At 43.9% G+C, this 19,347-nt stretch overlaps 1 non-coding gene across 1 annotated transcript; it reads left to right on the top strand.

The window, feature by feature from the left end:
- The first annotated feature begins 18,675 nt into the window (after window positions 1-18,675).
- On the top strand, window positions 18,676-18,748 carry TRNAT-UGU (transfer RNA threonine (anticodon UGU)). The gene has a single exon. It is a non-coding gene; the product is annotated as a tRNA-Thr (tRNA).
- Window positions 18,749-19,347: the final 599 nt, after the last annotated feature.

The raw sequence follows: 19,347 nt of genomic DNA, 5'->3' as shown, positions 1-19,347 counted from the left end.
CTCCCTTTTGCCTGTGACACACAGTAGACAACCAGACTTATGAAATGAGAGGGGTTCAGTGTTCTGCTGAACCAGGGTACTGCTAATGCTTCATGTTCAGACAGGATGTTTCACTCAGAGGCTCACATTACACCACATGAATATTAAATTCAAAACCCCATTATGCCTCTGCAATGGAAAATTATTACACAGAACTACAGGGGCTTGAGTGAAGGAAAGCCCAGTTAGTTATAAATAATTCACCCAAATAATGAAGCCATTTTATGACCTGGTAGAAATGGTTCATGTGCCATTCTTTCATTTAAAAAATGGTCTCTTTTTGTCTTTCTCTGCAATTCAGATTTCTTTTTAAACAATTCCTAATTTTTGTCTAAATACCCTGTAAAATTTTTGAATGCCAAGTTTTCTTAGCCAACCAAAATGCTATCTTTTTTTTAAGGAATTGGTCCATATAAACATAATATTCAGCTGACTTTCCTGAAAACCTTTGAAGAATCTATTTTGCTCTCCAGATCATCCACTTAAGGAATCGGTGGGAAGCTGAGCAATGTATCCATAGCTTCTATCTCCAGCTTCCCACCACTGGCATTGCTGCAATGGGACACACAGCAAGGTCTTAGTTACATGCTGGGCTAGACAAACTCACAAGAATGCATGTGTAGCTGGAATGCCTCCACCCTGATTTCTGCCTCTATGGGACACAAGCTAAATTTGCCCCCAACATATTAAAATTTGGGTTCTGTAACACCAAAGCTCAGACTCCAACCATTGCAACACTGTGAAGAAATAATGTAAATGTTTCAGAGAACAGAGATGCATTTCTGGCCTTCAGACACTGTTCCTGCAATACAGCAGCTTCTCTGGAGCATCACAAAGCCTGTATTTGTACAGTGCCACCATCTCTGTCCTTGGCACAGGAGCAAAATCAGGGATGGGGGTGTGACTGAGGCATTCTGTGCTCCAGAAACAGGAGCAGCTGGGTACAGCATCTGCAGGAGCACCCATGGGGTCTGCTCTAATTTAAACTTGCCCCTGAGCAGCTCAGAAGCTAAGGAACAGAAGCAGAGATGCCTCAAGCCACTGTTGTACTCTCTTCCTGAAGCTGCACCTTTGGAAGCACAGCAGAAAATAACAGCAGATTTTAAGAGAGCCAGGAATAAAGCTGGGCAGAACTATCTCCTCACCCAACAGTGTCTTCTACCCAGACACCAACAACCCTAAAATTGCACCCTGCTGCAGGTCAGCATTGCTTGCTCTGTCACCTAAGAGGAACGGGGAAATGTCTCAGCTTCTGTTCATGTTTATCCCAGATCTAGTACTGACTAATGTTATTTCACTTCCACAGCATTGCTTTGGAATTACCCTCTGGAAACCAGGAGCAATCAGCCTCTCTTAGTACATAGAAATAATCAAAATTTGAGTTTTGATCTTGAGATCATCCCACATGGAGCAATAAGGCTTCAGGCTTTTCCTAATCAGAAGAGGGTTAAACAGGTAACAAGCAAAGAACTCTGCTGTGTCACACAAATAATGAATCTTACTCAAGAAAAGTGCTCTGATAGCAGACTGTGTCTGATGGATAACATTGGCTGTCAAAGAAACTGATCTTCATAAAAATACATGCTCTCAATGGGGAGAGCTGGGAAGAGGGAGGGCAAGGGGAGCAAAAGGGAATTAAAAAAGTAATTCATCATTTATTCCACAGCATGGTGAACACACAGAAGCTGAAGCAGGAAGCTGGGAAGTCTCTCATGATCCACACAAGCTATAAGATGTTCAGCCTTGCAGGTGAAAACCTTCGGCAAACCCAGAGAGGAGAAAAGCATTCTTATCTGCCACTGCTACTGCTGACTGCTTATATCTGATGGCAGGGCACAACTTCTAGCTGAGCAGATTGAATTTCTCATCTGAACTCACTCACTTCGTATCTGGAATTGGAAGGAATGGCATGGCCTCCAGATATGTCTCCAGATACAACTGAGGTTCAAGTCAATCGAATGTTCAGGATTTTATTTCGAACCAAATCAGCTTCTCCTGTAAATTCAAAAGTGATTATATGGAGATACAGGTTTGTGGCCATAGCTCTCTTCACAGCGAGCAGCAGGCACAACTTCCCCAGGATTTTTCCTGGGGAAGGCAGTGAGAAAGCTCAGAGAAGAAGAAAAACAATTCTTTGCTCTACTTGCTCCATCTGTTGTTTGGCACATGTGGGATGTGTTAGGGAGATTGTTTACTGAAGAGGGATTTGTTGATTAGACTATGGTGTTGCAGGTTTGCAGAGCCTTCCATGATCTATAGCATTTCTGGGAAATATTATGTATTCTCGGGCCTAATTATTGACAAATTCAAGCACACAAATAGATCCCTGGTCTTCAAATAATTTTAAACATAAAATCTTTGCTTATTGGCCAAAATTATCTCAAAAACTGAGTCTGCAGTGGCTACAGCATGCAAATGAAAGCATTTCTCTAACCACCTTTCTTGCCCTTCAGTAGTGGCCACCCTGTCTCTCCTTGCCAGCTACAAAAGAGAATGAAAACCTGTTCCTGAGTTTTCAGATATGGAAAGGCAGCATCCTCAACCTCCCTGAACTGGCCAGCACAGGGCACACTGACCAAATGATGAGAGGGCATTAATAAGATCCCCGTTGAAAGAGGAGCGCTCCTGAGCCCACCACACACCATGTCTGCACACTTGGCCTGGGACCCCCATCTCACCTCAGGAATCTCTTAGCAAGTTATTTACAGGGTTTCCTCTGCCTCAGGGGAAGAGAGTGAGCACACTGGAGCTAATAGGTGTGAAATCAGCAATAAAGGGTTTTTCATGCAGCTGGTGTAATCCTCAGTGAAAGGCAGCTTCTCCTCCATGACTTTATTTCCATGGGTCCTCCCATTGCTGCTGTGAATGTAGCCATACATCCTACCTCATGTGGGTGTTACAAATGCATCAGTCTTCCAAGTGCTGTGTAATCAAGTAAACCAGCAAAATACAACAAGAATTTGTTTTGAAACTTATAACAACAAATGAAAAGAAACTAAAGTAATGCAAATTTTTATGGTTTGGATTGGAGGGTAACTAGTAATTTTGTGAAGACAAGAAGGGCAAGAAAACTGTATTTTAGCCTAATTAATCAGAACTAATGAGCCCCTAAAACCTTGTTACACTATCAGCAGTGACACTATAGTAGCATGTTCTACTTCAAAGAGCAGCCCAGGGGCCATCTATTGACACTCAAATGAGTGAGTGTCTCTGAGTTTTCCATGAAGCAAAGCTTGCTTAAATTTCCAGACCAGATGGTGGAACTGTGACACAAACTGTCAGATGGCTCTGAAGTATTTAATACAATTAAGGATATGCAATCTGGAAATGCCCTGGGCTCAGACAATTTGTCCACAGATCTCTGTAAAGCTTTCAGAAACAAATCCACAGTCTCCTGAGCAACCTTAATGATTTTTTAGTCAACAGCAAGGGAATCAGGGATCATAGGAAGAAAACAGAACCCCTTGCTGATGCCTTCTCACCCCCATAATGAGTGGGGCAGCAAAGGAGCAGAACATCATCTCAGGAAGAACTTCACTGAAAGAGTTTTTAAGCATTTGAATGCATTGCCCAGGGTGGTGATGGAGTTGCCATCCCTGTATTCAAGAAACAGCTGGACATGGCATGTTGTGCTGTGATCTAGTTGACAAGGTAGTGACTGATCAAAGGTTGGACTTGATGATCTTAGAGGCCTTTTCCAATTAAATGATTCTGTGATCAACAGTTGTCAAACATCATGAAATAGAATCAGTTTCTCAACAGCAAACATTTTGTGTTCATAGTGTTTTTCATCTAAGCAAAGGAAACATTAATTCTCTCTATGCTTCTCAAAGACTTGCAGTTACACTGCCTGCACAGACAGGGAAACTGAGGCACATTGCTTCACAGCTCATCTCCATCCAACAGACCAGTGGAAGAACAGCACATACTGGGCCTGCCTTCTCTTTGCTCACCCTGTCCTCCCTTCCTTTGCTTTCCATCTGCACCAGCATCAGCCTAAGGAAGCAGCTCCCAAACCCCTAACATTTACACAAGCTCAGGAAGACAGCTTGCCTTTGACACCAAGCAAGACAGAGGACACCCACAGAACGGGAAAAACCCACACCTCCTACTTCAGAGCAGCAGAGCTGAGTGGAGAGTGACTGTGAATAGAATCACACAAATACATGACCCCATCTACCCTCTGTCAATTGTTTCACTTACACACGTATCCGTACCAGAGCACCCAATAGCAAACATCCCACATGAGACAATTCTCACTGAAATATTTTGTCTACTCTGGAGTAAAGGGAGAGAGCTACTGCCTAAAACACACACAGGTGGAGGAAGAAAGGAAAAGGCTGGAGGAGACGCTGAGCTGCTGTAGTACAGAAAGCAGAAAATTAGTGCCCACAGTAGAGTTCAAGATCTCCCATTTCCAGGTGTGCTTTGTGATCTGTTAAAGGGCAACAGGGAAATGATCACAACATCACAAACAAAAATATATGAAGGGTTTGAGAGAGCTTAAAATAACTTGAGGTATGCTGTACATAAGGCATACATATTTCCAAACCCAGCAGAGAAAACTCAAGATACTCAGTTTAATGAAATTTGTGTTAGATCTGGAAAGAAACCTACATATAATTGCATGGCTAGAACTAAAACCTGTGAGTGCCCAGAGCCATAAGCCCTTGTTCTACGGCTACTTTAATACAACATAACCACCAACTGCTGCCAAAAATCAACTTTCCCACTTCACACTCCTGTCACTCCTTCCCATTCACACCAGAAACTGGGATCTATATCAAGCTGTATTGGTTTATGAATGACAGTAAGACTGAAGAAGTAGAGGTGTATTGGAGTTTACCAATATTACAGACGGGACTGCCTGGGTCTGTCTGGCCTTGGCTGCTGACCAAATAGCGGCACCTGTGGCCCTTCCTCCCCAGAGACGCTATTCAGTACCTGTGGTCACAGCTGGGCACGTGGGGACAAGTCTGGGCATGCCCCGAGCTCCAGAGCTTGCGGGCTGGAGCTTGCTGTTGATGTGGGGTCACTCCTCAGGCCTTCCTGAGCTGGACAAACCTTTGAGGCGACGTGAAGAAAGGAGTGAGTCCTGATGGAGAGTTTTTAATCCAGAGTTTTTATTTTGGGTCACATGGCCTCTGAATCCTGCAACAGCTCCAACAGCACTCTCCAATAGAACTCTCCACCAGAACCCAACTGCGTGGTCTGCTTGTCCTTTTACATGCGGAGAGGGGCAGGAGAGGGAACACAAGGAGCACCAACCAGGTATGAGGGGAAGGGGTCTCAGGTGAGAAGGACACCTGGGTGGGCCAATGGTCCCCCAGGGGGTGGAGAGCATCCTTTGAACCTGCCAATCACTCGACGCTCCCCTTGGAATTTCTGGGTTGATAGACAGTGCCCAGCAGGGGTCAAGGGTGGGGAAAGGAAGGGTGATTGACAGTTCACCTGGGAAAGGAAATTTCAGGGAGAAAGCAAGGGAACTGAGGCAAGCCATGACATCACACCGCAACAGAGGTGGGAGTAAAACTCTGGAAGTAATTGTGGCATTGTCATCCCAAATTAAATTCATCTGCCTTTAAAAGATACATGAGACTGTTTTACCTACTTCTCGCACTAACCTTGCAGCCCGTGTCTGACTCTTCCTGCCAAATGGTGTGTGCCTCCTCTCTGGGCTGAGCTTCACAGCCCATAACATTTCCTTTGAACCCTGCAGCTCATGGAAGAGGCGGCTGTGCAGCCACACAAGCCCCATATTTCCTATTGCTCAACAGCAATAGGAAATAAGGTGGGAAAACATGTCACTGCACAGCTGAGAATTACACTGAGAACTGTATCTGTCGTACATGCTCAGATGAACAAATAAACTTCTTACAGGTAATCTTCAGCTCCTGCTCCACCAACTCCTGGGTGTTTGTTTTCACACATTTCTTTTATGGTTCAGTTATTTGATTGTGATATATTTAGGCATACAGGGAACATCCTTTTCCACTATGCAAGATTCCTTATGTAGCTATTCCTGCTTAAATGGCCATACACTACACTTGACAGCACACCTAAAAAAGCCAGTGAAAACTGGCTCCTACATATTTGAATATGCATAATAAATTGAAATTGTGCTGCAAAAGCAGAGCAGGGAATCTGATAGTAGAGTACAACCAAAGAGAAAAGAGGCTGCAAAAAGGTATTTCAGGCTGGAAGACCCCATCTACATAACATGCCAGAAGATGAGAAGTCAGCCAGTAAGCGTCTCTTTAATAAAAGGAGGAACAAACCCAAAGCCTGCAAATGCTAGTTAGCATTTAAACCTTTAAAACCAGGTGGTTGTGGCATACCAAAACTAAAAAGATCACATGCATTCCTGCCTTAAATACCTTGATTTATATCTCTCTCAGAAAGCTGGGAGAGTAACAACTTTGAGGTTTTGGGATGTCAGGCTTGCTGCTGAATGCAAGACAAATGCATAGGGATGTAACAGGAACAATTAATTACCCTCCCTGCTGCACATAAGCCAAATAAATAAGGAACTAGTTGGGAACCCCTCCTGCTCAAAACAAGTTACAAGCTACCTCATCCAAAGAATGGGGAGAGCATGAGCTCCCTACCACTTCCTACAGCTCAGATTCACTGCATTACTTGAGCTGGCAGATGCAGCACCAGACACAAGAACTGCAGGAGCCATGCCGATTTGAATATCACTGTTCCCAGAAGACTTTTCCACGCTTCTTCTTGAATCATTGATGCACTCAGCTGACAGGCTTAAGGGGGTGAGAAGTGACTTGCTATGACCTTATACATGAGCATGGGATTCCATTCTTTCAAGCTGTCATACAGCGTAAATTCACAGCTTTCATGCAGGTTGTTTGTAAATTAGTTCAATAGATGCTGGAGCTTTCTTCAGTGTTACATGGGCAGTTGCACAAAGATGGGCAGTGCTTGAGACACATTCTGTAATTTCCCCAACACATATTTGTCATCTTCTCACATGACCTGTCCACACATTGTTCATTAACTCCCTGTGCTCCACCTGTCAATATCTCACCCTGCATGTGATGTCTGTCAAAAAACCCTCTGCACAGCTCCAGGTTCACTCTCAACCTAATATACTTCCTCTCTCTACAAACTCATGAAAAACACCTTCCCTGGGCACTTTCTTCAAAGAAATTCTTGTCTACAGATGCATTGATAAACAGCCTGTATTACCACAAGGACGTTCTCTATTAGGTAGTGTAACTGTTAATTCTGAGATTAAGTCTCCTGGTACACTTACATAATATTTTCCTACTGCTATTATCCAGCAGAACTACTGATGAAAGACAGATAACAAAGATAAATAGTAAAAGGTAAATAAAGTCTTCATGCATTGTGCCATGGTCTTTGTTCCAGAGACAGATGGCAGCCTGCATAATGCTGGGTTTCAATCTGTATGTGAGCCAGTGGACCAGTGATGTTGTACATCATCAGCTGCCTAGCCCTGGCACAGAAAGGCAGGTGGGATTGCACACAGGAAAGACTGACTTGGCCTCTGGATGGATGGGGTAGTGTGGGGCTTGGCAAATCACTTCATCCTGCTCTAAATCTGCAAGGTGGGACATTCTGGCTGACAAAGACATCTCCCATATTTGTTTTTGGACAAATTATCAAATGTGCAGTTTTATATATGCCAAATATGGCAGTTTCAGATTATGGCCTTTTCCTGCACAAGGACAATTTCAACCTCAGTGTGCAATTCAAATCTCATAATTTCATTGGACAATTGCAGATTAGAGCCCTGAAAAGGTCTCACTTTCTTGTCCCTGCTTCTGAGGTGAAAATGAAACCCAGAAGGGAGCACTTGATGAAGATTTTGTTGATGGGATCACCTACAGCTTTTTTTGCTGGCACTGATCACAGCTTATAAATTCAGACATAAGGAATTCTTCTCATTAAATAGCATCCCACAAACCGAATGATTTTTCCATCCAGCAGCAGCTATGACAGACAAAAAGGATGTTAAGCATAAGCACTTTGAAATGTAAGCACCTCAAAACAATGTCCAGTTCTGAATTACATGGCTCAAATTGTCATTTAAAATCATTGGTTTAGATTGTTATAGGCTCAGGCTGTCATCCAGCATAGATCAGTGTGGTATAAGGCAGGATCTGGCTTTACAGCATGTACCATGGGTACAAGCTTGCCCCTAGAAGTAAGAAACTCCATGTCCTTTACTTCTCCTCTGACCTGCTATGCAATTTATGTAAATTGCTCATCCTCCACAAAGTACATCAGCTGGATCTCCCACTAACTCTGTCTCTAACCACAGGGACCAGCTCAACTCGTGATCAGGCAGAAGAGCTTTGTGAAGCTCAACCTGTCATGGTGCCAAGAGGACAAAGTACCTTCACCTGTGCCTGTCATGGGCACCCAGAATGTAGGGTACACCCACAGGGACCTGCAAGGCAGCCACTGTCACACCAAGTGATCATCCAAACTCTGACAGCTACATCCAAGCATAAGGAGCACTTAAGAAGAAGCTTCCTCAAGGACAATGTGTTGTTGCCTTCCGCTGGTGAGGAGTGAAACCAGGAACCCAGGACTCCTTGCACCTGGCACTGCCCATCAGCAAAATAAAACTGAAGAGGTGCATGTGGAACATACACTCCTGAAAACACTGCTCCCACCTGTGAGGCTGTATTTGGGTACCATGCACCAGAAACAACATCTATACATCATTCCAGCCTGGCTGGTGCTGATCCTCAGGATGAGTATTGATCTCACTTCTGTTCCTTTAGCAAGCAACACTTCAAGAGCAGACAGGCTTTAAGCTTCCTTCAGTTGCAACACTAGAGGGATGCTAAAATGGGAAATGGGAAAATGACCTCGGAGAAGGCATTTAAAGGAATAACCCTAGGTCAGAACTATGAGACAAAGGTTTTCAGGCTCTGCCAATTCAGCAATTCAATGCTGTGGTCAGGGCCCAAGGGCTTAGACATTTTCATGTACATAATCTTCCATTTTATTAGGCTTTCAGTTGTTTTTTTTTTTCTCTTGGCAAAGGTGCATATGTAAAAGAAGCAGCATTACAACTAAGCTGAAAAAAAAGCAATCTCTGCCTGTTTCACCCAAGCAGGCACGAAGGACATTAAACACACACAGCAGCAATAAATAGCTGCTGGTGTTATCAATATTTTCTAATCTGTGTCCCAGCAGGTCAGGTGGAAAGAAAGAGTCTCTCTGGGGTTTCTTCAGCTGAAGTTTGATTGATCAGCCCTAGCTGAACCAAACTGTTCCTGTAAGTGCTCCTATAAACAAACTAATTACAAACCCCTACTAGACTGTATTTAGTTTATGCAGTTAGCAGTGACATCTGCACTAGCTAAATCAGGCTGGAACAAGCAAACCTGTTGCGTTGTGGTGTGCCTCAGTTTCCCCAGTCCCTCCCCTGAAGTTTCCTTCCCCAGGTGGTGTGCCAATCACAACCTCTCCTTTCCCCACCCTTGACCCCTGCTGGGCACTGTCTGTCAACCCAGAAATTCCAGAAGGCATTGAGTGATTGGCAGGTTTAAAATATGCTCTCCACCCCCTGGGGGGCCATTGGCCCATCCAGGTGTCCCTCTCACCTGAGACCTCCCCCCTCCCCCCATACCTGGTTGGTGGTCCCTGTGTTCCCTCCTCCTCTCTCCAGGTAAAAGGGCAAGCACACCATGCAGTCTGGAGTTTTGTTGGAGCTGTTGCAGGATTCAGAGGCCATGTGGCCCAAAATAAAAACTCTGGATTAAAAACTCTCCATCAGGACCCACTCCTTCCTTCACCTTGCGCTAAAGGTTTGTCCACTCAGGAAGGCCTGAGGAATGACCCTTGCATCAACAGCAAGCTCCAGCCACAAGCACTGGAGCTCAGGACATGCCCAGACTTGTCCCCACATGCCCAGCTGTGACCACAGGTACTGAATAGCGTCTCTGGGGAGAAACACACAGGTGCAGCTATTTGGTTCAGCAGCTAGGACCAGGCAGACCAAGGCAGTCCCTTTCAGTAATTTTGGTAAAATCCAATACAATCCTACCTCTGACACAGCATCTAGTGGAGAAAGCATATTAGACTTCTTTTTGTTCACAGATTTTTCTCTCTTCTCCCCTGCCTGGTGATCCTTTGTGACAAAGATTTATAGAATTAGCAGTCTAAAGGGGGTCATTGCAGGGCAAGCAAGAGTAAAATGAAAATGGAAGATGCAACTAGAGACTAGCTTAAACTGAGATTCATGTTATATAATTATTACAGTAAATTCAATTCAGAGAAGACAGCACTGTGCTTACTTCTCACTAGGCATGTCAGATTGATTTAGAAGTGACCATTTGTCCTGCTACAAACAACAACTTAAGTCTTGAAAGTGCCTTGACTTGCTACTTGCTGCCTTAAACATGAGCTGCAACAATGCACCTTCCTCTCAGCACCTCTCAGTTCTCATGAGGGAACACAGCTAGGTCTCAGTATTTCAGGAAGATATTTGTAAAAACATCCCTTTGCTGGGACTGCTGAGGAATATTCACTGGGAAAAGAAAAAGGGAAAATGAACACCAAAGAACACAAAGTCTCTTTGCATCAATTTATTCTCCAGTTCACGTTCTTAGGCACTGAATTATCCATCTTCCACATACAATAATGTATTTATTACCATCTATTTTCTAGGCATGCCACAATATATACCAAGAATTGTTTTTTGCAAATAACTCTCAGCCCAAGGATATGGCTAAGGGGCTGGGTACCACCAAACCCACACTTCTTTGCCTTTTCTTCTCAACTTTGAGCACTAAATGTTATGTGGGTCTCTCAATTCTTGTTTCACAGACATGTCCAAGGACTCCAAATGTTAAACATAATTATGTGTGCCATAAGAATGGTTTAAGACTGACCACGTGCTCTCCACACTAGTGCAGAAGTAGCTGGTACACTGGAGATTAAACCAGTGCTTCTGCATTACTGCTGCTTCTTTTTCCTGTTCTCCTGAGGACTCTAAAAATGTGTGTATTTATTCTGAGAAGAATCCAAACGAGTTTCATTCACTTGTTCTATAAAACTACAATAGCTGAGTCAGTCTTTAAAGGCATGCCTTTTTTTAGTGTTTATCTTTCATATGTACTTAATCATTGACCATAAATGGGAATGGATGGCTTTTAGTTTACTTGAAGATACGAACATTTCTATTTTCCATAACTGTCTGAAAGAGAAATTTCGGAGGCATAATCTCCTGGAGTATATTAATGGGTACTAGTGCCTTCAACCTTGAAGCAACTCTGCTTTAAATGTAAAACTAAATGCAAAATTAATTCGTTGTTTTTTGGTTCGTTTGGTGGGGTTTTTTTACAGAAAAGCAGCAATCCACCACTGGCATGATTTATGCTACTGCTGGAACTGCTTCCACCAAAAGAAAAGCCACGATTAAGCAAAAGGTTAGTGCAATTCTCAGTAAGTTTTTGCCTAAGGTTACATCAGTAGAAAGGTCACCGGAGCTGGGTCCTCTGTATGTAGGATGCTCACATAATGCCAAAGTAGATCAGGAGAAGCCTAACTCTAGGAGCATTAATGGATCAGTCACCTAAGTGAATTAAGATGCTTAAGCTCCCTTCTTTACCCTCTGGCAGGTTGAGGCATCCTGAAATTAAAGTTTAGTTAGGAGAAGGATTATCAGGCATGTATAAGCTTATATCAGACCTGTCATGTATGAAGAGCAGCTGCTGATATTGATGCTCTATGGAGAGGCTCCCTTGGACTTTGATTGCAGCAGTCCATCATTCCAGTTTATGAATTACACTCAAGAAAAATTTGTCCCCCCATGCAGATGTGATGTAATCACATCAATCCCCTCTGAGATTCCCAGTGGAGCTTTTGGACACATTAGATCATGGAGTCAGCTTGAGAATTCTGCTTGAGGGGATTTGTGAAAGCCATTAGAGTGATGTCCTGGTTTAGGGCAAGTTTGGGAGATAACCCCCAAGGGGGCTTCTCTACAAAAGCAGATTCAATTGCCCCTTCCTCCCACAACCGGTTCGGGAGAAAATATCTCCTTGGAGAAAAAAGTGGAAAAAAACCTGTTTATTAAACAATAGAACTCAAACAATATTAAACAATAAAACTTCTTGCTGCCCCAAGAAGAAAAATGGCAAACTCAGAACAGTCCCCTCCCCGGCTGCAGCTCGGCTCACTCAGTCTCTGATCAGTCCCTGCGGTGCTGGAAACGCCACGGCCCAGGCCCGGCCAGGGGGGCCACAGGTGGAGCTGCCGGTGCTCTTCTGGGTGTTCAGTCCAGAGCAGGCTTGAACAGGTCCAAGGAAAAAGAAAATCACAGTCCAGGGAACTTCTTTGCCTCAGCTACCTAAAACTAACTAAAAGCAAAAAAAAAAAAAGGGGAAAAAGAGCTCTGTCCTGCTGTCTGTCCATCTGCAGACAACACAGTCCAGGAGGAGGAATGTAGAGGAGTGAGTGCAGTCTGAAAACAAACGGCGCGCTTCTTCCCTCCCCTCTTCACTCTCTGGAAGAGAGTCTTAAAGGTGTAAAACTTATTATTCAATATAAACAGAACAAGATGATTGGGGATAAAAGCATCATATAGTCAACCCAGGACAAGTGAAGACTGGATGCCTGCACTGAAGGATGTGGGATCACCTGCCTGAGCCTGCATTGGGACCTCCGTGATAGACAGAAGTGTCCTATTGTGGCCATGATATTTTCTGAAAAATCCTTTTGCCAGGATTTTCTCCTGAGAAGCTGAGGAGCCTCAGGAAAGAAATGTAAACAATAACTATCTGCTGTTGTGGAATGCAACAGGTGCATCTTCTGTTGGTCCATGTGGATTGTTTTCACTTGATGACTGTTGAGGCCGACCATCCAAGTGTGGGGACACGAGGCTTGACTCCATTTTTCTCAGAAGTCTGATTTATTATGTTATATATTATATTAAAATACTACATTAAAACTATACTAAAAGAACAGAGAGAGAAGATGATCAGAAGGCTACAAAGATAGAATAGAATAGAATAGAATAGAATAGAATAGAATAGAATAGAATAGAATAGAATAGAATAGAATAGAATAGAATAGAATAGAATAGAATAGAACAACAAAATCTTGTGACTGCTCACAGCCTTGGCACAGGTGGCAGTGATTGGTCACTAATTGAAAACAATCCACATGGACCAATGGAAGATGCACCTGTTGCATTCCACAGCAGCAGATAGTTATTGTTTACATTTCTTTCCTGAGGCTCTCAGCTCCTCAGCACGGGAAAAATCCTAGGAAAGGATTTTTCATAAAATATCATGGCTACAGATGACCAATCACAGCCACCTATGTCAAGGCCTTGAGCAGTCACAAGATTTTATCATTCCATTCCTGTCCTTTCTAGCTTTCTGATGTATCCTTTCTCTGTATTCCTTTTAGTATAGTTTTAGTATAGCAATATAAAGTCATTCTCAAGATTCTCATCTCTTCCCTCGTCCTGGGACCCTTGAACACAACCATACCCTACTATATAGTGAGCTAATTCAGCAGAGACAAACCTCAAACCAACTGCTTTACACAAAGCTTAATCCAAATCCTCAAGATTCAAAACATTTTTAGCCATTCCCTTCTCATTCAGCACTGCGTCATGTGTTAAATTTGGGAAAGCCAAAGAAAACAGACACTACCCTCAGGAAGGCTGTGTCCTCAGGATTTCCAAACCAATCAAAACCAGGAAAAATGGCAAAAGAGTCACAAATCCAATCACAAAGCTGAACTGTGAGTCCGTTACTTAGAAGAAAGGATGTTCAAGGGTATGCAGACAATTTGGTCCTTCAGAAGCAAAGAAGGGACTTGGAAATCCTCAGTTACCGCTTTGAAAACCTAACAATACTTTGTCAGTCAAAGCATACTTTGAAAGAGTAATACTGCCTAAAACTCTTGGAGAAATTTTCCATGCTCAATGGGAAGCTACTGGAAATAGTATCAAAGAAGAGCTGATAACTCAAAACCTGGCCTCCAAAATCTTTCTAAACTGTGCTCAGAAAAGCTTCACAATAGCAACCCTGGGAGCAGGGCCTTCTACCAATTACTAGAATAAGGTTGGGAGCAGAATCACATTTTTTCTATTCAGTTTGTTCTGTGGCATGTGTTGGTCCAGCCCAGTAAGCAGGAAGATGAATGTGTTCTCCTGGGAGAGAAGGGCAGAGCTACTGAGCAACAAATTTTGTCCACAGAACCATTGACAGGCCTGTATGGAGACAGGGCCTGCAAGTCCATCCAGCTTATCCCTAAAAACAGAGAAGGGAAGCTATAAATTCCCATTCCCTTTTGGTGTCCAACCCTACCAGGGGGATTAAAAACCTGGTTTCCAGTAATTTCTCCAGCTGCCCATCTCAGGGTGGTGAGGGCAGTTCTCTGAACACCTGAGCTCAGGGCATGGCTCTTCCCAGGCACTTGGAAATGGGGCAGGATATTCTGAACTGACTGCACAGGAGAATAACACAGACACTTGTTCACTGGAGAGTACAATGACACAGAGACAAAACTACTACCCTGGAATAAGACCTGAGAGTGATGCCTCTCCACAGAAAACTACTGATGCTCAAATACCAGCAACAGACACAACAACATGAATGCCATGAATGGACACCCATTACATGACCAGGGCTACGAGCAAATAGAGATGAGGGGATTCTGACTGTCTTTACATTTCCCTTGTGTGCTCTGTCACCTTTTTGAGGAACAAAACAAACTTCCACAGAATTTCCACAGAAACATCAATCCCTTTCTCTCTTCAAAGCCACACAAAAATGCAGTTAAAAGGGAAGATTTTTTTTCTTATGTGGTAATGGATGTTTGTCCAAAAAAAGAGTATTGAGCCTGCCAAACTACTTTTGAAAGGGCACCATATCTGTTGCATGTTTCAACTTCTTTCCCATGGAAAGCAGAGTTTCAGGGAAAAGGAAGGGTGCACACCAGGATCTCTCATGCTACTTTGAAGTAGAGGTGCAAGCAATGCACAATCTAAAACTTGGATAGAGCCTCCACAGCAACTTCCCCGGCCTCTGTCATACATCGTAATTGTTAGTGGAAATACCACAGCAAGTTATTGCTTCTGTTTTTAAAATCTCATTCTAATTCATTATTTGCATCCAATGTTTCAAATACAAGTGGATCATTCCTGTATAATGTGAAAAGCAATGATTTTTCTAAGGCTTGATTGGGTCAAAACTGCAAAACCACATGACACTTCCTGAGGCACGTCTCAGTCAAACAGGACTTGGAAAGGTTCACATTCAGAAAACAAGGCAGGCTTCAACCAAATGTTGAGATTATTACATGCCTAAAATACCCCATGGACTGACTCCAAAAGCCACCCAAAATCAGCAGGAACTGTTTCCCTGATTTTGATAATATTTTATTAAAAAAACCCCTTGTATTTGCACAAGACAAAGTAATCCACCAGCATTTGCCAACTAAAATGAATTGCATTAAACTCAGACACCTTTAGATTACTACAGTTTCTTTAAGAAAGAAAACCAACAATGCTGAACCTGTCGAACAATTAAAACCCACAGAATGTCCCATTTTACATGAAGACTGAAGCTGTGCTGCAATTCCTTTCTCCCAGAGGTTAACAAGGAAAGGCAAGCATGCCAGTTTTGCTGATCTGTACCTCTGCTTACGTAATCCCAGGTGCACCAACCTTCCCTCAGGACACAGAGTCAGATGTGTGGAGGACAAAGGTGGGCAAGCCTTGACAACCTGTTGGGAGGCACACCAGGTCTGCAGAGGAAACACTGGCTGCTATTTATTTTATACTATTGCAGCCCAAAGCTGCTTTGTGCAGCAAAGAACCAAACCCTGTGAAACACCAGTGAAACTGAACACAGCAGGGAGCTGTGTGGAAATCCAGGCAAAGGAGTTAGGAAAAGGAAATACAGCAGTGCAAGAAAATTTCCAAGGATTTGCATGAATTTCTTTGGACCAGCTGTCTGAAGAGTCATTCCTTTAGTTTCCCCTGAATGTAAGATATGGCAGTAAGATCATGGAATATGCTTGGGATTAGCTCACCGTGCTTAACGAGACGGGCAAAAACTCACAGCAGCACAGGTGACACCTGTGGGCTGACACCAGCTATACACAAGGTGAAACACTGACTTGTCCAGTGGGGCTGTTAGGGACAGTCAGGGAGCTAATCAGGAATAAATAAATCCGTTTTTAAGAACAGCCTTGCTCCACACTGAGCAAGATCTATTCTTACACTAACCACTCTATTTTCTAGCTTGGTGCTCGGTCTGGGCCTAGAGAAGAAACTTTATAGAGCATATATAAATGTCCATCTTTAGATGTCTGGCACACCTTTAAAGATTAGTCATCCTACAGATCTTTCTTAAAAACTTGCAGGGTAAAAATTCACGCTTTTCAGCATTTGAAGTCTGTTAAAATTATTTCCCTAATCTTTTGATGCAGTCCTTAGGTTCCACCTAGTGGCTTTCAACAGTCATGAACAACAGACTAGACGCATTTTATTGCTTAAATGCTTAATTCTCACATAGGTGTGGGTCTAGCTGCAGAAAGAATCATAGAGTCTTCTTTAGATGTAGTTCTGCAGTTTTGACCCAATCAATCCTTAGAAAAATAATTGCTCTTTATGTTCCACAGAAATTATCCACTTTGAAACATTGGATACAAAACATGAGCTAAAAAAAGATTTTACAAATTGGAAGAAATAACCTGCTGTGGTATTTCCACTAAAATACCATTTATAATGAGGAGGCTGGGGAAGTTCCTGTGAAGGCTGCATTGACTCTCTTCACAGCCAATGAGGAACAGGCAGCTCTAGACCAGGACTTAGGTGACTTTTGTAGAGGTTTACCTTCAGGTGAGATGAATTACATCCCAGAAGTGTCTAATTTCCTCATTTTCATTACAAAGAGAAGCCAAGGAGATTACTGATAGCATAGTACCACCACCACACCTCCTGAATCCCACCCAGGCTGACTAAGAAACACTCTCTGACACAGCCCTTCAAGTGCAGCCTACCTTGTAGGGAGCTCTCAGCAGGCAGAAAAAGGCATCTGGAAGAAGGGCAATCACAACAGTTACAGATCTGCACCCAAGTTTAAAAGCTCAGTAGTGGCAGGTAGCCATGTTATCACAGAAAACTTATTTCAACACTGTTCTCCTCTCAGAATACATCTTACCCTGCTGCTCAGCTGTGTTAGGCTGATGAAGGTAGGCTTGTGTTATAGCATGAGAAGTGTAAGACAGTTCTGCTTTTGCCTACTTGAAGGTTATAAAACAATCTATGTTTATACTCCAGTTCCCTGAGGCATTAGCAGAACACTCACTACAGACATTTTAGCCCTCTTTGGAAGAGCTGTATTCCCTCTGAGGAGGCACTATCTTCAAAGGAAAGGGGGGAAAAAAGCATCCAAAGAAATGTGAAACTTCATTAATCAGCTGCCACATTAGAGGTCAAAAGCAGATATTTCAAAGTAATTTTAGTGCCTTACATAAACAACAACACAGAGTTCACCAGAACTGATATAGTTTGTCCACAGAGGACATATCCATTTCTAAAGAGAAGGTGAAATAAAACTCAAGGGAAAAAAAAAAAAAAAAAAAAAAAAAAAAAAAAAAAAAAAAAAAAAAGAGGAAATTGACCTAGTTCATGATTTGTGGAGTGTGGGATGGATGAAAGGTCTTTAGCTGCGTAATAAAGCTTTTTCTGTCTATTCTCATTTCAAGGAGCTGTACTTTTGGTTACACACAGCTTGATGCTTGCACCCAGCAAATCATGTCTGCTTTTGTAGAACGTGACTGGTGTACAGCAGAGCTGCTGGATTTATAATTCCACAGTCTCTCCACTTCCTCTGCACAGCTCACCTTCTCACCTTCACCTAAGCCGTCACATGGAGTATGTGACAGACTGGTTCTTTTATGCAAAGAAAAAGAGATAAATCCTCAAATGGCTTCAAACTTCGATAGTAAAAATCAAAAAAAATTAAGGCTTCACACTTCCTGTCTTGCTGTCAGGTTCATACCCCAGTCAAACGAGACATGTGGTTTATATTTTCAAGAGTTAAACCACTTTTTGTGCAACAGTGATTTCACAAAAGGAATTACAAGACAGAGGAGAATTACAACACGGAGCTATCATCTGCTTAAAGTGACTGTCTCCCCACTCCGCACAAAACCAGGTGTGCAGTCTTACCTCCCAAAACCTTGACTCAGGCAGCGGCTGCTCCCTCCCTCTCAGTGTGGGGGATGCCCGGGAGAAGCGGGAGTCACTCCTCGGAGCAATTCTCCCCTGTGCCACCGAAACTCCCCTCTCCAAGGCACGTCCACGCTCAATCCGCGGCAGATGCGATCGCCCTTTCATCAACACGGGAAGGGCTCCCCGTCATCTTCGGGTAACGCTGCGGAGGTGGCCCGGAAGCTAGATTCCCTCCCCCGCCAAGGGCAGCTTTTTCCCGGAGGACGTCCAGAGGCCCAGCTCAGGCCTGGGGTGCTGCAGGTACGGCGCCCACAGAGGGCTCCAAGGGGCTGCCCCGGGCCCAGCCCCAGCTGAGGTCAGGGACCCCACGGCACCGCCAGGGAGGCTGCCCCGCACAGGGACAGGAGCTATCGGCAGCACAAAAACCCATGCGTGGCTCCATAGCTCAGTGGTTAGAGCACTGGTCTTGTAAACCAGGGGTCGCGAGTTCGATCCTCGCTGGGGCCTCAGTGAGTTTTCGTGCTTAGTTTTTTTTTTCTTTTTAAATATTGTCTCTCCCCTGGGGAGAGCTGGGGGATTCCGGAAAGAGCGGGCCGCGGGGGTCGCCTTTTGCATCCCGGCACGGCACCTGCAGAGGGCAGCGGTGGGAGACGAATGAAGTGTCGGAGCTACAAACTGACGACATGGGCTCGGCTGTTTCCGTGGCCAGGAGCGCAAGGGCGATCCCGGCTCCGCTTCCCCAATCAATCATTTCCCTGGATCTGAACAGCGAGATTGTTACGGCGCCGCTTCCACCGCGTGGGATCTGGAGTCGCAGGATGGCTCCAGCCCATGTCTCGGCTCTAACGCGGGGTCTTGGGGGGTTTGCTTGGCATCCAGTGCTTTGTGTTGGTGTTTCAGAGGTGCTGGACATTTCCAGCCCTTACTGGACCCTATGAATTCTGCAGGTGAGCCGTACCTTGAAAAAATATTCATAGAATAACTTAGGCTGGAAGGGACTTGAAAGATCATCACATTCCAAGCCCATGCCATGGGCAGGGACACCTTCCACTAGACCAGGTTGCTCAGAGCATCATCCAACCTGGCTTTGAACACTTTCAAGGATG

This window comes from Passer domesticus, chromosome 3 (genome assembly GCF_036417665.1).
Source record: "Passer domesticus isolate bPasDom1 chromosome 3, bPasDom1.hap1, whole genome shotgun sequence".
NCBI lineage: Eukaryota > Metazoa > Chordata > Aves > Passeriformes > Passeridae > Passer > Passer domesticus.
This window is presented reverse-complemented; position numbering and strand designations above follow the sequence as displayed.